At 42.8% G+C, this 13,546-nt stretch overlaps 1 protein-coding gene across 7 annotated transcripts in view; it reads right to left on the reverse strand.

Annotated features, from left to right (window-relative positions):
- Positions 1–13,546, reverse strand: part of LOC140188781 (ephrin type-B receptor 2) — a 490,120-nt gene that overhangs the window by 332,795 nt on the left and 143,779 nt on the right. The gene's annotated exons all lie outside the window — the stretch shown is intronic.

A 13,546-nucleotide genomic window follows, 5' to 3' on the forward strand; every position in this document is an offset into this window, starting at 1 on the left:
GGCATTGCTAGTCAGGGAAAATGTTACAGCAGTGCTCAGGCAGGACAGATTAGAGAGCTTGTCTACCGATGCCATATGGGTGGCGCTGAGAAACAGGAAAGGTGTGACCACATTAATGGGGTTGTATTATAGACCACCCAATAGTCAGCGAGAATTGGAGGAGCAAATCTGCAGACAGATAGCAGACAACTGCAGGAAACAGAAAGTTATGATAGCAGGGGATTTTAATTTTCCACATATTGATTGGGACTCCTATACTGTTAAAGGTCTAGACGGGTTAGGGTTTGTAAAATGTGTTCAGGAAAGTTTTCTGAATCAATACATAGAGGATGCAATATTAGATCTCCTATTAGGAAACGAGTTAGGACAGGTGACGGAAGTGTGTGTAGGGGAACACTTTGGTTCCAGTGATCATAACACCATTAGTTTCAACTTGATCATGGATAAAGTTAGATCTGGTCCTCGGGTTGAGGTTCTAAACTGGAAAAAGCCAAATTTGAAGAAATGAGAAAGGATCTAAAATTCGTGGATTGGGACAGGTTATTCTCTGGCAAGGATGTGATTGGTAAGTGGGGGGCCTACAAAGAAGAAATTTTGAGAGTGTTGAGTTTGTATGTTCCTGTCAGGATTAAAGGCAAAATGAATAAGTATCAGGAACTTTGGTTCTCAAGGGATTTTGGAACTCTGATAAAGAAGGAGAGAGAGATGTATGACATGTATAGGAAACAGGGAGCAAATAAGGTGCTTGAGAGGTATAAAAAGTGCAAAAAAAACTTAAGAAAGAAATCAGGAGGGCTAAAAGAAGACATGAGGTTGCTCTGGCAGTCAAGGTGAAGGATAATCCAAAGAGCTTCTACAGGTATATTAAGAGCAAAAGGATAGTAAGGGATAAAATTGGTCCTCTTGAAGATCAGAGTGGTCGGCTATGTATGAAACCAAAAGAAATGGGGGGGATCTTAAATGTGTTTTTTGCGTCTGTATTTACTAAGGAAACTGGCATGGAGTCTATGGAAATAAGGCAAAAAAGTAGTGAGGTCTTGGAACCTACACAGATTGAAGAGGAGGAGGTGCCTGCTATCTTGAGGCAAATCAGAGTAGGTAAGTCCCAGGACCTGACAGGGTATTCCCGCGGATCTTGAAGGAGACGAGTGTTGAAATTGCAGGGGCCCTAGAAGATATATTTAAAATGTCGGTATCTACGGGTGAGGTGCTGGAGGACTAGAGGATAGCTCATGTTGTTCCGCTGTTTAAAAGAGGCTCTAAAAGTATTCCGGGAAATTACAGGCCGGTAAATTTGACGTCGGTAGTAGGTAAATTATTGGAAGGAGTACTAAGAGATAGGATCTACAAGTATTTGGATAGACAGGGACTTATTAGGGAGAGTCAACATGGCTTTGTGTGTGGTAGGTCGTGTTTAACAAACATATTAGAGTTTTTCTAGGAGTTTACTAGGAAAGTGGATGAAGGGAAGGCAGTGAATGTTGTCCACATGGACTTCAGTAAGGTCTTTGACAAGGTCCCGCATGGGAGGTTAGTTAGGAAGATTCAGTCGCTAGGTATACATGGAGAGGTAGTAAATTGGATTAGACATTGGCTCAATGGAAGAAGCCAGAGAGTGGTAGTAGAGAATTGCTTCTCCGAGTGGAGGCCTGTGACTGGTGGTGTGCCACAGGGATCAGTGCTGGGAATATTGTTATTTGTCATCTATAGCAATGATCTGGATGATAATGTGGTAAATTGGATCAGCAAATTTGCTGATGATACAAAGATTAGAGGTGTAGTGGACAGTGAGGACGGTTTTCAAAGCTTGCAGAGGGATTTGGACCAGCTGGAAAAATGGGCTGAAAAATGGCAGATGGAGTTTAATACAGACAAGTGTGAGGTATTGCATTTTGGAAGGACATACCAAGGTAGAACATACAAGGTAAATGGTAGGGCACCGAGGAGTACAGTAGAACAGAGGGATCTGGGAATACAAATACAAAATTCTCTAAAAGTGCCGTCACAGGTAGATCGGGTCATAAAGAGAGCTTTTGGTACATTGGCCTTTATAAATCAAAGTATTGAGTATAAGAGTTGGTATGTTATGGTAAGGTTGTATAAGGCATTGGTGAGGCCGAATTTGGAGTATTGTGTGCAGTTTTGCTCACCAAATTACAGGAAGGATATAAATAAGGTTGAAAGAGTGCAGAGAAGGTTTACAAGGATGTTGCCAGGACCTCAGAAACTCAGTTACAAAGAAAGGTTGAATAGGTTAGGACTTTATTCCCTGGAGTGTAGAAGAATGAGGGGAGATTTGATAGAGGTATATAAAATTATGATGGGTATAGATAAGAGTGACTGCAAGCAGGCTTTTTCCACTGAGGCTAGGGGAGAAAAAAAACAGAGGACATGGGTTAAGCATGGGACAGAGTTGGGTGGCAATGTAAAATGTGCGGAGGATGTTATGATAATGCAGGGTGACTTGGATAGGCTGGGTGAGTGGGCAGATGCATGGCAGATGCAATTTCATGTGGATAAATGTGAGGTTATCCACTTTGGTGGTAAGAACAGGAAGGCAGATTATTATCTAAATGGAGTCAAGTTAGGAAAAGGGGAAGTACAACGAGATCTAGGTGTTCTTGTACATCAGTCACTGAAAGCAAGCATGCAAGCACAGCAGGCAGTGAAGAAAGCTAATGGCATGCTGGCCTTCATAACAAGGGGAATTGAGTATAAGAGCAAAGAGGTCCTTCTGCAGCTGTACAGGGCCCTGGTGAGACCACACCTGGAGTACTGTGTGCAATTTTGGTCTCCAAATTTGAGGAAGGACATTCTTGCAATTGAGGGAGTGCAGCGTAGGTTCACAAGGTTAATTCCCGGGATGGCGGGACTGTCATATGTCGAAAGATTGGAGCGACTGGGCTTGTATACTCTGGAATTTAGAAGGTTGAGAGGGGATCTTATTGAAACATGTAAGATTATTAAGAGATTGGACACGCTGCAGGCAGGAAGCATGTTCCCGCTGATGGGTGAGTCCAGAACCAGAGGCCACAGTTTAAGAATAAGGGGTAGGCCATTTTGAACGGAGTTGAGGAAAAACTTTTTCACCCAGAGAGTGGTAGATATATGGAATGCTCTGCCCCAGGAGGCTGTGGATGCCAAGTCTTTGAATGCTTTCAAGAAAGAGATGGATAGAGCTCTTAAAGATAGCGGAATCAAAGGTTATGGGAATAAGGCAGGAACTGGATACTGACTGTGGATGATCAGCCATGATCATAGTGAATGGAGGTGCTGGCTCAAAGGGCCGAATGGCCTACTCCTGCACTTATTGTCTATTGTCTATTGTCTATAAGGGTGAAGGGGGAAAAGTTTAAAGGGAACATTAGGGGGGCCTTCTTCACACAGAGTGGTGGGAGTGTGGAATGAGCTGCCAGATGAAGTGGTAAATACGGGCTCACTTTTAACATTTATGAAAACTTGGACAGGTACATGGATGAGAGGTGTATGGAGGGATATGGTCCAGGTGCAGTCAGTGAGACTAGGTAGAAAAATGGTTTGGCACAGCCAAGAAGGGCCAAAAGGCCTGTTTCTGTGCTGTAATGTTCTATGGTTCTATGGTTCTAAGATTACAAGGTGGGATACATAGTGTACAAAGTAAGGATAGTTAGATGGAATGCAGTTCAGGTGTCTCACTGACCTCTTTGTTCCCAAACGTATCTGGATTAAAGATTCAAAGTACATTTATTATCAAAGTATGTATGCAGTATACAACACCTTGACTGCGTTCCTGTACATGGTTCTAACTCCATTATCAAGTTCGCAGACGACACCACGGTGGTTGGCCTGATCAGAGGGGATGATGAGACAGCCTACAGGGACAAGGTCCAGCACCTGGCCGCGTGGTATGCCGACAACAACCTGGCCCTTAACACTTAGAAGACCAAGGAGATCATTAGGGACTTCAGGCATGCTGGGAGCCACACTCACGTCCCCATCTACATCAATGGAGCTGTAGTGGAGTATGTATCAAGCTTCAAATTCCTTGGTGTCCACACTTCCGAGGATCTCACCTACATTTCATTGGCTTTGTATCTGTACTCGGCACAATGACAATAAAGTTGAATCTAATCTATCTAATCTAATCTAATTAGTCTTCCCCATTGATAGGCACAAAACAAAGAAAAACCATGGAACCCATTCAGACAAAAGCATCAACCCCCCGCCACAGAAAAACAAGTTGCACAAACGCCAACAAAAAACCGAGTGAATAACAGAATATTAAACACAAAGTCAAAAGAGTCCAGGCATTTACAGTTCAAATTAGTGTTTGTTATCTGCTGGGTGCTCTGACTCAAAATCACCCAAAATATAAACAAGAAAAGGAGTGCCCAGAAACCAGAAACACATCATAACGTGAACTACAGAGTCTACTCTACAAATTGCGTCAATTAAACCTTGCCCAGACCCAAACTCTGGCACCATCCTCCAACCGTCTCAAGGGAGAGAGAAACCATTCAAATGCGGGGACCTTCCTCCAGGAGCAGGGAGCAAGAGGAAGAGAGAAACCATTCGAATGCGAGGACCTTCCTCCGGGAGCAGCGAGCAAGAGGGAGAGAGCGCTCCTAACAATCCTTCGGCAGCAGCAAATGAGAGACTGGTAGATGAAATTCAACACTCACCCCCCACACTTGCCTCAATAATTTCAATCTTCCTTGGCACTTTAATCAACGAGAGGGGTGTCAAATGGAGCCTGTGATTTGCAGTTTGAAGATTGCTTGGGTGATCCATCACTTTGTGGTCTCCGAGAACATTCTGGGAGGCAAAGGCAGCGAGCGTGAGCTTCATGTGTGGAGGCCGTGGGATGGGGCACGAGCTAATGTCTGACAGCTAATCTGATTAAAGTTTCCAATGCCTGCCAATTAAAATGACAAGGGAGATTAAAACATCAAGGCGAATGAGAAAGGTGAGCGCCGGCCGGCCGCCTGCCCTTTGACCACTGGTGGGATCGCTCTGCTATCGGACAGGGAAGACTGTGTGGCCTGCCGCTGTGCCCGGAGTTTTCTGCATTTGGATATGGGTATGGACCTGGACTATGGAGACTTCCTCAGTCTTATAGTTTTTCATATTCTGCATTTCTCACCAGATCTTTCTCGTTTTTTTGTGCGGGGGAGGGGGAATTTGGGATTTAATGATTGTGTTGCCATTCTTTTCTTTCTTAGTTTCGTGGCTATCTGGAGAAGGAGAATTTCAGATTTGTATACAGGCAGTCCCTGAGTTACAAACGTCCAACTTACAAACAACTCATACTTATGAACGGAGGAAGGAGATCACGACGCCGTCCACCATTTTAAGCCGTTGCCGTTAACACTGTGTTGAGTGTGTAACTTTGTATTTGGCTTAAATATTTCTTAGCAAGATTCACCCTGACCCCTCCCCGCTTTTCCAGTCAGCACCCCCCCCCCCTTGTCCCATTTAATCTGTCTCAGTGCGGGTGGACTTTCGGATCTGGGGAAACACAGGACATGCTGCCCGCGGCTGCTGCTGAATCCGCAGTGTTTCTGTTCCGTTGACAGAAAACGATCACAATTGAAAATAAAGTGGAAATAATAAAGCGATCGGAAAGAGGTGAAACGCCATCGGTCATTGGAAAAGCTTTAGGCTACAGTCCGTCAACGATCTGAACAATTTTAAAGGATAAAGGATAAAGTGAGAATCATGGAGCATGTGAAACGCAGTGGTTTAATTATTGAAATACATACGCTTCTTAAGTGTTTTATATGCATAGAAAGGTAAAATATATACTATACACTAAGACAAACGTTTGACTAACTGACGGTAAATAATACCGGATGTACCTGTTCCGACTTACGTACAAATCGGACTAAAAGACAGACTCAGGAACGGAACTCGTTCATAACCCAGAGACTGCCTGTACTTTGATAATAAATAAATGAACCTTTGAAACTTTGATCAGGATTCCCTCCCTCAAGGCCGCATGCATCGCTTGAAACCTCACCAAACACCCTCAGAGACAGCAAAGCGCTGGACCGCTCAATCAGTCTGCACCACTAAAGTGTAGATCACAGGCTCCAACAGTAGCAGAGCCACATTGGAAAGATAAAGGAGACATAAACGAAGCGAAAGAAGTAGTTTTGTAAACCATCTGGAGGATGTCACCTTGGTCATGTTGTTTGTCGGTACTATCTCCTTCTGGTCTTCTTTAGATTACAGAATTATTGATCACGTTGGTAAATAACTAGAAAAAGCAGATCATCTATAAAAAACACAATGATCTTTTTATTTATAATAGATAAAATTCAGAATGTTTTCCTTTTGTATTGGGTAATTTTCTGTGAAAAACCAACAGAAACCGACAGCCATGATTGACAACATCACAGCTTGTATCTGACATTAGCAACAGCAGTTAGTATTTCCATCTGAGCCATGCTAATAGACTTGGCACCAGGGGACAGGTCATAACTTGACACCATATTTGACATGATCAATCAACATATTAATAGTCGGCCAGCTACTTTTACACTTAAGCAGTTGCTGAGATGACAGCAGAGCCCAGAGCTACCGACCAGCCTTACATCACTTGTCACTTTAGTTATAAAGCGCTCTTAATAAAAAGATACTACAGACATTTTGTGGCTCTAAGGACCAGTTGCAAAATGCTGTCTTCAACCTTGAAAGAGTACATAATACTAAGCCATAAATCACCCACTCAGTGTTGCGCCATCATTCACTGTGACTGATTTATAACATGCCAGTTCCTTGCCTTGTCATTTTCTACTCCAATTGCCCCACAAGTGCAAAATGTTTCTCATAAACTATCCAGCTCCAACCAGATTCACTTTTCCCAAAAGGATGATACAACAGACACTAGGGCAGTCAAGGGTTCTGCCTGGGTGAACTGCCTGTCCCTCTTTCAGAGTTTGTTCATGAACGGGTGTCCCTGGAGAAGGAACATGTGGTATCCATAGGTACAGTGGAGGATTTCCAGAAACAGTGAGCCCCACAGGGTCTCAAGTGTACTGTAGATAGTGCTAACCACATTTTAATTTGAAATTGTAAATAACATATTTTACGTAGACTTCAGAATTGCATACATGCAAGGAACACACACAAAATGCTGGAGGAACTCAGTAGGCCAGGCAGCATCTATGGAAAGGAATAAACAGTCAACATTTCAGGCAGAGACCCTTCATCAGGACTGAAAAGAAAGATGAGGAGTCAGAGGAAGAAGGTAGGGAGAGGGAAGGAAGTAATATAAAGTGGTAGAGTATTGTATATTTTTTTTTGTAATATTGTAATCATTGAATAAGCTTTGCATACAAAAATACAACACGTACTGCTAAAAACAAACTCTTCACTCATGGGTTACTGTTATTATGTGTGCCACAACCTGGCTGGACAACACCGTACTTTAGTACATGTGATAATGATAAACCAAAACCAATCACGGGAGCAAAGTCATTGAAAATAACAAGGCAGGTTAAAAAAAGTTAAAAAGACCTACACAATCTTGAGTTATATCAGGACAGGCACAAGGTACAAAAGCAACAAGGTCCTGCTGAACTTTTAAAAATACTGGTCCCGCCGCAGATGGAGATTTGATGGAGTATGGTTGCTATCTTCCCGTAAAGATATGAAGAACTTAAAGAGTCCAGTAGAGTATTTACATGAATAGTTCCTGAATGAGGGACTGCAGTTATAGATACAGAATGGAGGGGCTGAGACTGGCTTCGCTGAACAGAAGGCTCCTGAGGGATCTGAGAGAAAAGGAACAGGACTGGATCTTAATCTTCTCGGAATTCAAGGTTTCAGAAAAGAGAAGGTAAAGGATGGTAGGGTGGGAGGGGTCGCTCTATTAACGAAAGACAATATCACAGTCCTACTCAAATGGGACATAATTAAAGTTCAAAAGTTCAAAGTAAAAGTTATTATCAGAGTACATACATGTCACCACGTACAACCCTGAAATTCATTTTCCTTTGTGCATACTCAGCAAATCTATAGAACTATAACTGTAAACAGCATCAAAACAGCAAGAGTGTAGCAACTGTGCAAATGAGAACATGAAATAAGAAAGCGTCCTTAAAGTGAGGTAATTGGTAAAATGAGTGCAGTTATCCTCTTTTATTCAGTCCTGAGGCTCCTGTACTTTCTACCTGACGGCAGCAGCAAAAAAACATGGCCTGGATGGTGAGGATCTTTGATAATGGATGCTGATTTTTTACAACAATGTTTCATGTAGATATGCTTAATGGTTGAGAGGGCTTTACCTATGAGGTACTGAGCTAAATCCACTACCTTTTGTAGGATTTTCTGCTGAAAGGCATTGGTGTCCCTGTACCAGGCCACAATGCAGCCGATCAATATACTTTCCACTAAACATCTGTAGAAGTTTGTCAAGATTTTTGATGACATGCCAAATCTCCACAGACTCCTGAGGAAGTAGAGGCGCCTCATGCTTTCTTTGCAATTACATTTATATGATGCGCCCAGGTCAGTTACTCTGAGATAGTGATACCCAGGAATTAAAAGTTACTGACCCTCTTTACCTCTGATCCTTCAATGATTACTGGCTCATGGACCCCTAGTTTCCCTCTCCTCAAGTCTACAATCAGCTCCTTGGTCTTGCTGACATTGAATGAGAGGTTGTTGCTATGACACCACTCAGCCAGATTTTCAGTCTTCTTCCTGTATGCTTATTCATCACCACCCTTGACATGACCCACAATAATGGAGTCACTGGCAAACTTGTATATGGTGTCGGAGCTGTACTTAGCCACACACTCCCGTGGTGTAGCTGTACTGATAGAGATTGTGGAGGAGATGTCTTTGCCAATCCAAATTGACTGGTATCGTCAAGTGAGGAAAACCAAGATCCAATTGTTCAAGGGGATATTGAGGCCCTGGTATTGGAGTTTACTGACTAGTTTTGAGGGGATGATGGTGCTAAATGCAGAGCAATAATCTGTAAAGAGCATCCTGATGTTTGCATCTTTGCTGTCCAGAAGTTCTAGAGTTTGGTGAAAAGCCAAAGAGATGGCATCTGCTGTAGACCTGTTGCTTCTATAGGCAAATTGGAGCGGATCCAAGTCGTACTCAGACAGGAGCTGATATGTTTCAACACCATCCTCTCAAAACACTTCAGCTCTGTGCATATAAGTGCTACTGGGCAATAGTCATTTAGACAACTTATCACATTCTTCTTAGGCACCAGTATAATTGAAGCCTGGGTACCACACACTGCCAGAGCTAGAGGATGAAGATACTCATGAACACACCAGCCAGTGGGTCAGCACAGGTCTTCAGTACACAGCAGATACTCCACCTGGACTGGATGCTTTCCTTGGATTCGCTCTCTTGAAGGCAGCCCGCACACCTTCTCCAGATACTGAGGCCAAAAGACCATTGGGAGATGTAGGGCCGCGTGATGGTTCTGGTGGTCAAAGTGAGCACAGAGAGCATTGAACTCATCTGGAAGCGAAGCTCTGCTGTTCCTCGATGTCGCTAGATTTAGCTCTGTAGCTGGTTATGACATTCAAACCCTGCCACAGCTGTCAAGCATCCCTCATTGATTCCAGTCTAGTCCAGTATCTGCACCGCCCCTGAGATGGCTTTCCAAAGATCATACCTGCACCCCTTGTAGCATTCTTGATCTCCAGACTTGAATGCCTCCTTCCTGGCCCTCAGCAAATTCTGAATTTCATGGTTTATCCAGGGCTTTCGATTGGGGAAGACCCTGAATAAGTTTGTAGGACACACTCATCCACAGCTGTTTAAATAAAGTCTGTATCTACCCTGGTGTAGTCATTCAGGCTCTCAGATGAGTTTTTAAATAGGTCCCAGTCCACTGACTCCAGGCAATCCTGTAACTGTTCCTCAGTTTCTCAAGGCCACCTCTTGGTTGTGTTGATCTCTGGAGCCTTGCATTTTAGGCTCTGTCTGTATGCAGGAAGTAGGAGTACAGCCAAATGATCCAACTTGCCAAAATGCGGTCTCCAAAAGGAACTATTGGCATTCCTATCACAGTGTACCAGTGGTATAGTGTGCTGGGATCTCTGGCGCAACAGGCTACATGCTGGTGAATATTAGGTATGGTTTTCTTCAAACAGGCCTGACTGAAGTCAATGACTATAATTTGAAATGTTTCAGGATGGGCTGTTTTTTTTTGCCTGCAGATAACATAGTGCAGTTTCATGAGTGCTTGGTTACAATCGACAGCTGGTGGTATATAAACTGTGGTCAGGATCACAAATGAGACTTCCCAAGGCAATTAGAATGGTCTATATGATCATTAGGTGTTCTAAGTCAGGGGAACAACAGGGCGACATCACCCCCACGTCCAAACACCAAAGGGAAGTGAGGACTTATCCATTAAGTCCGTGTAGACAAAACTCAAAAATAAGCAAGGTACCTTCACTCTGATGGAATTATACTAACAGAATCCCAAAAGCCACCATGACATTGTGGAACAGATAAGCAGAGATGTTGAGGGTGACTTCAGTTTCCCCAGTATAGAGCAGGTGGCAGTGGATGGAGCATATTCTGTCTGAAGGCCAGAGACCAGTGGTGTTCCATATAGATCTACACGGGGACCCTTGCTCTTTTGTGATTTTTATAAATGTCTTGAATGAGAAAGTGGAAGGGTGAGTTAGAAAGTAAGCATATTTCACAAAGGTTGTTGGTGTCTTTGGATAGAGTAGAAGAATGTCGAGGGTTTAAATGGACATTGACATGATACAGAGCAGAGGTGAGAGGTGGCAGATGGAGATCAACCCAGAAGATAAATGTGAAACAATTCACTTTGGTAGGTGAATTTGAAAGGCAAAATACAAGGTTAAAGGCAGGATTCTTAACATCCTTGTGGTTGAGGCACCAGTATTGAGGATAATTGTGGCAGGGGTTTTGCTGCCAATTTTCACTGATTGTGGTCTATTGGTCAGGAAGTCAAGGATCCAGTTGCAAAGAAAGGTGTTAGACCCAGGTCTAGGAATCTGAAGATCAGCTTGCTTGGAATTACAGCATTGAAGGTGGAGATGTAATCAATGAACAATAGTCTAATGTAGGTGCCTTTATTGGCTAAATACTCCAGAAATAAATGCACAGTCAGGGAAATGGAATCTGCCATAGACCTACACAGTTAATAGCATTACCCTTAACCCAGTTGATGCCCAGAGGGATCTTGATGTCCAAATCCATAGCTGCACAATTTGATAGGGTAGTAAAGAATGACTGTGTGGCTAGGCACAGCTGAAATGCCCTCTATAAGTATGCTGATTTCACCAACTATTGTTGGCAGAATTTCAGATGGTGATGAGGTGGCATACAGGATCAGCTGATTGAGTGGTGTTGCAACAACAACCTTGCTCTCAACGTGAGTAAGTCCAAAGAATTGATTGTGGACTTCAGAAAGGGTAAGACAATGAAAACACACTGTCTTCATCAAGGGATCAGAAGAGGAAAAAATGAGCAGTTTCAGGTTCCTGGATGTCAACATCTCTGAAAATCTACCCTGGGCCCAACATACTGATGCAATTACAAACAAGGCATGACAATGATTATATTTCATTCAGAGTTTGAGGAGACTTGGTTTCTCATCAAAGACTTGCAGAATTATACAGAAGTACCATGAAGAACATTGTAACTGGTTGCATCACCTCTGAAAAGAGGAGCCAGGGCACAGGAACGGAAAAAAAACGGCAGGAAGTTATAAACTCAGCCAGCTATTTCATGGGCAGAGGCATTCCCAGCATCACATTCAAAAGGCAATGCCTCAAAAAGAAGGCCTCCATCATTAAGGACCCACATCATCCAGGACGTACCCCTTTCTCATTGCTACTATCAAGGGAGAGTTACAGGAGCCTGAAGACACACACTGAACGATTCAGGAATAGCTTCTTCCCCTCCATCAGGTTTCTGAATGGACATTGAACCCATGAACTTTATATTCAATACAAAGTGTCTCGTCCTGTACTTTTTGCTATAGATGCTGCTGGTCCTGCTGAGTTCCTACAGCATTTTGTGTGTGTAACTTCGTTTTATACTTTCTTTTTGCATTACATTACTTACACCAAATTTCCCTCGGGATTAATAAAGTGTATCTATCTATCTATCTATCTATATATACACACACACACACACACACACACACACACACACACACACACATACATACATACATAGAGACATACATATAGACATACATATACATCCATACAGGTACAGAGGAGATGTCAGGGGTAAGTTTTTTACGCAGAGTGATGAGTGTGTGGAATGGGCTGCCGGCGATGGTGGTGGAGGCAGATACGATAGGGTATTTTAAGAAACTTTTAGATAGGTACATAGAGCTTAGGAAAATAGAGGACTATGGGTAACTCTAGGTAATTTCTAAGGTAGGGACATGTCGGCACAGCTTTGTGGGCCGGAGGGCCTGTATTGTGTTGTAGGTTTTCTATGTTTCTGTATATTTTTTATTATCATTTATTTATACATACATATATATACACACACATATAATATGTAATTCTTATTGTAAGTTAGTTTTTTATTATTATATATTTCAATGTACTGCTCCCACAAAACAACTCACAATATATGCCAGTGATATTAAACCTGATTCTGATTGTAATCCTGATTCTGAAGGCATATTAGTCAAGGCATTGAGCATTAGTCGAGGTATTAGTCTGTAAGTTAGGTTGCATATCAATAAACATGTTAGATTAGTGAAGAAGAGTAAAACAAAGTGAGTACAAAGTTGATGGAGATCACTCAGGCCTTAGGCTGAAGGTGTGATGGTCAGCTTCTCTCCTCATAGTCCTCTAGGCAGATCAAGTCAGCTACAGCTGGAACTCTGTCTACTCCCCCACTTCAGAAGGAAGCACAGATCCAGGATGTGAAAACTAAACTTAAGCCAACATAAATAAAACTGTCCAAGAATGACAGTTTGGGATAAAACAAAAAAATGCTAGAAACACTCAACAGGTCAGGCAGCATTTGTGGAGATAGATCAGCCACAATTTCAGATCTAAGACCTTCCATCAGTGCTATAGCTGAAGCCATTGCGTCACAGCACTAGGGACTTAATGATGCCCGTGAAGTTGCCAGTTCTCCCTGTGACCTCAGAGGGTTTCCTCAGAGTGCTCTAGTTCCTTCTCACATCCCAAGTATGAGTGATCATGGGAGCTGCTGGTTGGTGTGAAGTTCAAGAACCAAGAGGCCTGCTTCCGTACGGTTTCTCTGGTTGCTTAGAGGGACGATATTAGAGCTCAGAGCATCAGAGTTTGGAGCTCAATTCCAACACCATCTGTAAAGACTCTGTTCATCATCCCCATGGAATGTGTGGGTTTTTCCCTGGCTGCTCGGGTTTCCAAAGACATACTGGATAGGTTAACTGCTGATTGAAATTGTCCCGTGATTAGGCCAGGGTTAAATCGGAGTTGTCAGGTGATTGCTGGAGAGGCCTATTCCAGGCTACATCACTAAATAAAAAGTAAAATCAATAAGTAAGGTGGGAAAGGAAAGAAGAAAATATCTCCAACAATATGTGAGA

Source organism: Mobula birostris, chromosome 27, assembly GCF_030028105.1.
Source record: "Mobula birostris isolate sMobBir1 chromosome 27, sMobBir1.hap1, whole genome shotgun sequence".
NCBI lineage: Eukaryota > Metazoa > Chordata > Chondrichthyes > Myliobatiformes > Myliobatidae > Mobula > Mobula birostris.